Below are 8,950 nucleotides of genomic sequence, written 5' to 3' on the forward strand. Positions count from 1 at the left end.
ACAAATAATTAGTGACGGGGCTCGTTTGCATAATCCAGTGTAAATAAACCCCCCCTTCTGGCAACCCCAAATTACGTTAAGACTCCTGACCGCGAATTATTCCGGTTCGACCGACCTATTGGGTTGTATGTTTCTCTAAGCTTGCGTTGGTTAATTACCGTATGCAGACACCTGTAGCTCAAAGAGAGAGTTATACTTACGACGTAATTAGATGCGAATACTGTTAATGTCACCAGGAAGAGTCGAATTATAATTACGCCTATATGTTGTCATTTCGATGCATGTTCGAGGGAAAACTATATGCAACAGAGAGAGTAATAATTAATAATAATAATAATAATAATAATAATAATAATAACTTTATCTCCAGTTGGCGCTCGTTATTCTACAATGCGTATATATATACATATAGGTAAAATAACGAAAGATCAGCATTAAAATGAATTCATAGTAAGTGAATACTAATGTAACAAAGAGAGAGAGAGAGAGAGAGAGAGAGAGAGAGAGAGAGAGAGAAATAACTCAGCCATAGTCTGCCGTGCTTTCTTATTTTCAGGATTTGATGTCATACACAACTTAAAATCTGATACAAAGTTTATGTTTACATGTTAACAGAAACTATGAATAATGTGTAAATTATACGAGCATTTTAGTTGCAGTTAGGATAGCTTTCTCACGGAAACTTGTAACAAAAAGAGAGATAAATATCACATGATACAATGAACAGACCAAACAGAAACACAGTACATCATAGCTAGATAACCGCCATTTTAAAAGTGATAATTTTTCTAGTTGTTGGTTTTACTGTATATCTTTTTTGTGTTTTTTCTCTTCTTCATAATAATCATTTTAAACCAAGCGTATTTTTGCTTTCTTGAACAGAAACTGCAGCAGAAACACAATGCATTATATCTAGATAACCGCCATTTTGAAAGTGATCACTTTCCTAGTTGTTGGTTTTACTGTATATCTTTTTTATGTTTTTTTTCTCTTCTTCATAATAATCATTTTAACCTAAGCGTATTTTTGCTTTCTTGAGACGGTAAACTTACAATTGAGCGTTACGTGACAGCACGACGTCTGAAATTACCGAGACGGGAGTTTGTCAATGAAGTTTTTTTATGAATGAATGGGACACTTGACTCCAGGAATGCATGTCCACTACTGGAGTGTTCCGCCAGATTTTCCAGAGTACGGTTGAACATCATTCATACCGATGATGATAAGCGGCTGTACTTTGGAAAGACCACGGCAAAAAGCCTGCCCTGCAGAGCTATTGTGGTGATCTAATGCCTCCAACTAAAAGAAAAGAATGTAAACTGCTGAGAACACTTTTTCCTTACGTTGTACCATTCCCGCTTATTTTCCGGGTTTCTCTGTCTGTTCTTTGTCTTCGTCATGTACCCACTTCCGTCGACGCGAGTACGTTTTGTAAGATCAATTTCGGTTTAAACGGACTCTCTCAGACATACAGTATTTCCTCAAAAGTATCATCTCAAAATTATATGCAATTAGAATGCTAAGATCTCTATGTTTTAAACCTTGCTAAACATCTGGATAAATCTTTTTTAAATGAAATTAGGGTAGAACACTGCTTGACAAGGCGGGAGGTAACTTATATACTGCTTAAACCTGGGGGGTTTTTTCCCCGAGGGTTTTTTTTTGTGACTTACTGAGTATGAAGGATGGTCTGATTTTTGCGTAGAATTGAAAATACGTTTTGATTACACTTATACCCCGCGATTTTACTTATTCTTGAGAATATACAGCCCTACATAAGAGTGATTATATTCTTATCTCTGTTTGTTTGTTTGTATGGCGTTTTTACGTTGGATGGAACCAGCGGTTATTCAGCAATGGGACCAACGGCTTTACTTGACTTCCGAACCACGTCGAGGGTGAACTTCTGTCACCTCAGTGGAATGTCAGAGAATCGAACTCACGGCCACCGAGGTGGCACGCCAACACCATACCGACCACCCCACTGAGACGCTCATTCTTAGGTCTGGTCCCAAAATATAGGTTTGCTGAGGACATTTTTACCAATGATGTGGTTGTCTAGACAAGGTTATAAATTGGTGTTTTTAGTGGAATATTTTGGTGTTTTTGCTAAGACTTATTAATTGAAGCAAACTGATCGTAAGAAGGATGGCTGTAAAAATTAATATTCCACGCTATGGAGCGAAACCAGAATAATTTTTATATAACTTTCATACAGGGAATCTTTCACGTTTGTCATCTGTAGAGAGTTACTGTTAACGTTGATGTCATTCACTGCATCATATAACTTCGCATTAAAATGCTTAACATGTCAATCTTTCCTATAACTCAACTTTTTCGCAAAAATGGTGATCTGTATATTGTCACATATCGGAAACAAATTCATTTGTCATCTGGTAGGAGCTGGTTTTGTTTCCCTCATTAAAATTATATATATATATATATATAATATATATATATATATATATATATATATATATATATATATATATATATATATAGTATATATATATATATATATATATATATATATAGATATATATATATATATATATATATATATATATATATATATAGTATATATATATATATATATATATATATATATATATATATATATATATATATATATATATATATATATATATATATATATAGAAGAGATAGTTCCAAATACAGAGGGCGGGATGCGGTTGCGAGACTCATTCCTCTATGAAAACGAGAGCAGCGTTCCCCTTTACTGTTGAGACCAGAGGCTATTGAAAGAAAATATTCATAGCCATAAAGGTGAATGAGGGTTGGCAGTGAGGGCTGGCATATTATTTCAACTTTCATTTTCTAATGCTTTCATAAAAGTCGAATTGAAACGCCAGGTTGAAAACTATAGAAAGATTTTTTTTTATTTCTTTAAGTTTGTATCCAATAAATTATTTACAAAAACATTACAGAAAATCTAGAACTACATACACTTACATCTAGAACACGTTGCTTTCAATGTTACAAAAATTCTTTGTGAAATGCTTTAACAATTTGTCTTTCAAAATTAGAAAGTGGGAATTCCATCGATAAGAGATAAAGGTCTACGGAACCATAACATAGAGTTTCACTATGGACTTTCAAAATTCAAATTCTAAAGTTTCCGGCAACACTTCATCTGAGTATATCCATAATCACAACATAGTCCAGCATTCCAATTACTCTTCCATAAAGGAGAGGTGGCTCAACAGTCTCTATTCTTATGCACACTTGCTCTACCAACCAATCAATCAATCTGTATATATATATATATATTTATATATATATATATATATATATATATATATATATATATATATATATATATACTAGATGGAACGTGATGAATATATATAAATAAAAACAAATTCCACGAAGGAAAATGAAACGACGGAGTTCTGCAAGGCCTTTCGACTTCTCGTCCTTTACTTAACAGACTTCCTAAAGATGTCAGTTGTTTCTCTTTCCTTTGTGGAATTTGTCTTTATTGAGAGATGAAATAACTACCAAAATAACTAGGTAATATGCTCACGCTGTTGTGAGATTAGCGTAGCTTTCTTTAAAAAAAAAAAAGGCATTATTGATACCAGTAAAACTCCTTGTGGGTTGAAAGGGGATATGGATTTATAAATAGGAAAATAAGTCAACAAATTGAGGGATGAAGTAACTATTAAGATAACTAGGTAATATGCTCACGCTGTTGTCAGATTAGTGTACTTTTCTTTTAAAAAAAGGGTGCGGGGTGTTATTATTGACACCAGCAAAAAATCCTCGTGGGCTGGAAGGGGAAATGGATCTATACATAGGCAAAATGTCAACAAATTGAGAAAAAGGTGTCACGAAACTATTTTGACACTGTTGCCAACGCTTTCCATTCTAATGAATATTATCATCATCAGTGTTCATATCTATTCGTTTTCAAACTCTTTTAAAGACCGCCTGGAAGACTTATTTCGAATCAAAAGTGAAAATTCGAGTGAATCAAAGTTAAGACGACAGACTTCAGCAGATGTTGAACGCAACCCTTTCACTTCTTCACAGCGCCATCTTTCCCCTTTTTTGATCGCCACCAGGTCCAGCAAAATGAAAAGGTAGTAATGTATGTGAACATTCACCATTCTCCTCTAAATAAACCTTGTCTTATATAGGTAATAACAGCGAGCGGCCACACACTTGTGAAAATCGCTAATTTTGTTTCGCCCGTGAGTAAATTTTCCAGCGCATATCTACCCTAGTACTAGAGTGACACTAATCGTCTGGTATTTATCAGAATATCTTTTAGAAATACTTTTTTCTTTCTTTTTTTCTTTCTATCCTCGGATAGTGAAGCAACAGGAAGCCGCTGTCACGACTGATATTATGTTATCATGATCGGGGAGACGATAACCTACGTCTGGCAGCGATGCGCGGGATGTTGTCCACCTGGCTTTGCCTCCAACGAACTTGATCTTATAATTTCGCTCATAATGACGGCGTTTAGACCGTCAATTTCATCGGGAACTCCCTCCGCTGGTTTCTTCTATCTTCCCAATCGAACTGATGCGATCAAATTGCCTCCGGAGGAAAATTAAACTAAATTTGATTGCTCTGGATAAAAGGCGGACGAATGACGCGGTCTATCCACTCTTCGCTTTCAATTCATTAATTCTTCGCTCTCGGTTTCATAAGGCGTCATTGTCTAATTGTATTTGTCAGTTGTTTGGTTGTTGTTTTGACGTTGTACAAAATGCCGTTGTGTATCTTGCACTAACTGACAGACCACCAGACTTTGACTGGCAAGGCTCGGTTTCAAGAGAGATTAAGGAAAAAGAAGAAATCGAAGCTGTTTAATACAGTTACTAAAACGTATCCCGAGCGAGAGAGACTGTTCTTGCCGTCTAAATGGCCTTTTCCTCGCTCCTCTTCCTTTTCCAAGTCATGCTCCTCTTCCTCCTCCTCCTCCTCCAACTACCACCTTCTTCTGTTTCTTTTGTTGTTTTATTCACCCCCACCACTCACCTCTTCTTCCTTTTTTAATGCTTCTCCTCCTCCTCCTCCTCCTCCTCCTCCCCTTCCTCCTCCTCCTCCTCCTCCTCCTCCAGCTTACCTCTTATTTCCCCAGCTCCTCCTCCTTCGCCTACCTCTATTCCCCAGCCCTCCTCCTTCGCACTAATCATGGGGGCAGGTAATTATGATGATTATGCTAATTGGAATCCAACCTCCCATTCTGATGCCGTCGAAAGCCTTGTTACGCTCCTGCTAAACGCCGCCTCTAACAACTAATTGAACTTGCGTCCAAAAAAAAATAAATAAATAAAAAATAAAAAAATAAGAAAGGGGAACTTATAATAAATAATTCTTCATCTTCTTCTTGCAAAGGTTCCACGGCACCTTGGCTTATTCCTTCGCTGGCATTCCCATAATTAACGTTGGTTTTGCATAGAAGGTACCCCATGGCCGGGGGGGGGGGGGGGGGGGGTGGGGGGGGGGGGGGGAGCGGGGGAGAGTTAATGGGTGATAAATTGGTTCGTAATTATATTAAGGCTACGTGAAATTTCGCCCTCTATCAATTCCATCGCGTCCTGATCATCCTATCCACCAGGCAGGAGATCCTCCACAGCTCAAAGACTGCTTTTGTATAGGATCTCGGAAGGATCTCGGTCTACGTATCCTATTTCATATCCATCCTTCATCTTTTTAGAGCGCCTCAGTGGCGTGATCGGTATGGTCTTGACCTGCCACCTCGGTGGCCACGAGTTCGATTCTCGGGCATTCCATTGAGGTGGTAGAAATTAGTATTTCCGGTGATAGAAGTTCACTCTCGACGTGGTTCGGAAGTCACGTCAAGCCGTTGGTCCCGTTTCTGAATAACCACTGGTTCTATGCAACGTAAAAACACCATACAAAGAAACTTTATCTTGTAATTTTCAGGAATCTTAAATGAGTTTAATTCATAATAAAGTTGATCGTACAAAGATGATCATTTTTATTTTATGATTTCGTCTATTGATTGTATAAATGATATAGGATTGGCATTTATGAACATCGTTGGATGGAGGTACCACTACGAGAGAGAGAGAGAGAGAGAGAGAGAGATTATAATACACGAGTCCCCTTCGTTGCTGCCTTTGCCAGTATAAATGAATCGAGTAGTGAACAAATGCAGCCTTTCCAAAACAAATGCACTGATATTCTCATTTAATGTGTCAGTTAAACAGCTAAAATTATAATGAAAACATCATTGAATGAGATATAATTCCATTTTTATCGTGCACCGATGTCATATATATACATAATATGTTTTTTTTTTTTTTTTTTTTTTTTTGCATTTCACATATTTGACACTGATTAAAATGCACTCGCATATCAAATGGTCGCAGTGTCGGGTCGAACAAAAATTTATATCCCCCAATAATCGACTAAAAACGTTGGGCCCTGAAACTTGTACTGCGAAATAAAACGTTTGAAAGCTGTTAACGTAAATCAGGCGAACTGACGGACCTTTCCCTTGTTTCCGCTGCATTCGTGAATTGTGATGTATATGTGTGCGATCATTATGAAAGAGATATGCGTAGTAGTGTCGAGATCAGTCGTAGAATTTTTTCATTATTATTATTATTTTAATGGAGGGATTCTTCTTTGTATGGAACGTTTTTTCCATCAGTATAGACATGACCTTTACGTTGATCCCCGGTAATGGGTCACATCAATCCCACATGAATCCTCAAGGATCTGGAAAAGTAAGTGCAGAAATCCAGTGAAGATCGTGCCGGGGTAACATCAATCCCACATCAATCCTCAAGAAACTGGAAAAGTAAGTCCAGAAATCCAGTGAAGATCGTGCCGGGGTAACATCAATCCCACATCAATCCTTAAGAAACTGGAAAAGTAAGTCCAGAAGTCCAGTGAAGATCGTCCCGGGGTTACATCAATCCCACATGAATCCTCAAGAAACTGGAAAAGTAAGTCCAGAAATCCAGTGAAGATCGTGCCGGGGTAACATCAATCCCACATGAATCCTCAATAAACTGGAAAAGTAAGTGCAGAAGTCCAGTGGAGATCGTTCCGGGGTAACATCAATTCCACATCAATCCTCAAGGAACTGGAAAAGTAAGTGCAGAAGTCCAGTGAAAATAATATTGAGTCTATAAATTGATCCTGTTTAACAGCTCTTAACAAGTAAGATCTAAACAGCGGGAAAGTGTTTCGATTGAAGAGGAATCTTTTTAATGATATTTATTAAACTAAATAAAATACAAAACAAAACAGAAACGAGTACAGACAGTGCAAGCGCATCAAAAGAATTTTTCAAACATGAAGTAATACCGTTCACTTTCCATAACGAAGACGTGGGGTGAGATTAATGTAGAAAAAAAGCAAGTTATTGCTCATCTACTTTTGCTCCTTTTCAAAATGTAAGTTATAAGGAGTTACAAGGATTAGGATGTCTCAAAGACTTGTTAGTCCATCCGAGGAGACATCGTGTGCTCACTTATCTGTAGGAGCAGGTTTTGCTGTGCATTCACAGTATCCTAGTGATTTTTGTCTAGCTAAGTGGTGAATCATTGCTCGGAAGAGAACAGAAAAGAATCAAGCGAATAAACAAACAGAGAGACGAAGACACAGGCAGTGAAACAATACTTCTCAACCTCTTGAACTTCCTGTACGTCGTCAAGAAAGCTCCATTTTCGTTCCCATTTTTCTTCTTTTAAAAACAGCCCCCCAGAGGAAATTGCTTTGGAGAATCCCATTCCCCCCTTCTCCAGTAATCTGTTATTATCATGTTTTCCTCTTCTTCCCCTTTCAAGACCCATCCAACATCATCATGTTTCGTTTTCTTGTCCCTCTCTCTTCCCTCAGCGACGATTATCACTCGGATCCCCAAAGTGGTCAGTAGCGATTTCACCTGATCCCAGGTGAATAACAGGTTAATTATCTTGTTTTAACAACCCGCCCTTCACTCGCGGGTTCCTACGATTATTTAAACAGTTCCTGTATCTCCACGCTGCTAATGTCTTCAACCTTTCACCCCCCAAAAAAAACTAAAAAAAAAAAAAAAAAAAAAAACGAGGTAGACTAACATGGCTGGTGATAGGTGGCGAGATATCGTGGGTAAAGACCAGTTGGAGTTATCTCTCTTTAAGTTAAGTAGACCCTGGAGAAATGTAAATATTACTGTTAAATCTAGAATGTAGCCCGATTTTGGAATATGAAAATATTATTCTGATAGTTGTTTATATGATTTTCACGGATTTACGTTCGTTTCCGTCCGATATGTTTACAGTCAGTGGATTACTTTAAGAAGCGCCCCGACCACTACCCCACATGCCAAACTTTACTTGGGTGGGAGAAAAAGGAATTTCGTGAAATAAAAACAGAGAAAAAATTTCTCCTAACTTAACCTAACTTTGATTAGCCAAACTTGAGCGCCCTGTCTCATCGAGCCAGAGGGCATTTGCCCCCCGTACCCACCCGCCTACCTTGCTATGGTTACAGATTGTCATAGAATGCAATACAAGCATCAATCAGGAAATAGCCCGACCCCACTTAACCTGATTGAGGCCTGGTATATGATAGAAAAACAATGTTCACGTACATAACATGGTTAGTTTGATGTTTTACCATTGGTCTAACATTATTGTAAGGCAGAGTTTATTGCCATTCAACAAATCATATCCGACGGAAATTATAAGTCATGGTCAGAATCATCATACCGCACCAGCGAAAACAACAGCCAAAACCACAAACAGAAGCAACAACACAAGCACCAACAACATAACGAGCAGCTGAAAAACCCCAAAAACCACAATCAGAAGCCAACAAACAACAAACACCAACAACGTAACGAGCAGCTGAAACCCCAAATAGCAGTATCAATGCAACAACAACAGTAATATAGAGCAACTGTATCAGCAACAGGAGAAGAACAACCATTAGCAACATTTCAACCACCAGC

Source organism: Macrobrachium nipponense, chromosome 31 (genome assembly GCF_015104395.2).
Source record: "Macrobrachium nipponense isolate FS-2020 chromosome 31, ASM1510439v2, whole genome shotgun sequence".
In the NCBI taxonomy this organism is placed as follows: domain Eukaryota; kingdom Metazoa; phylum Arthropoda; class Malacostraca; order Decapoda; family Palaemonidae; genus Macrobrachium; species Macrobrachium nipponense.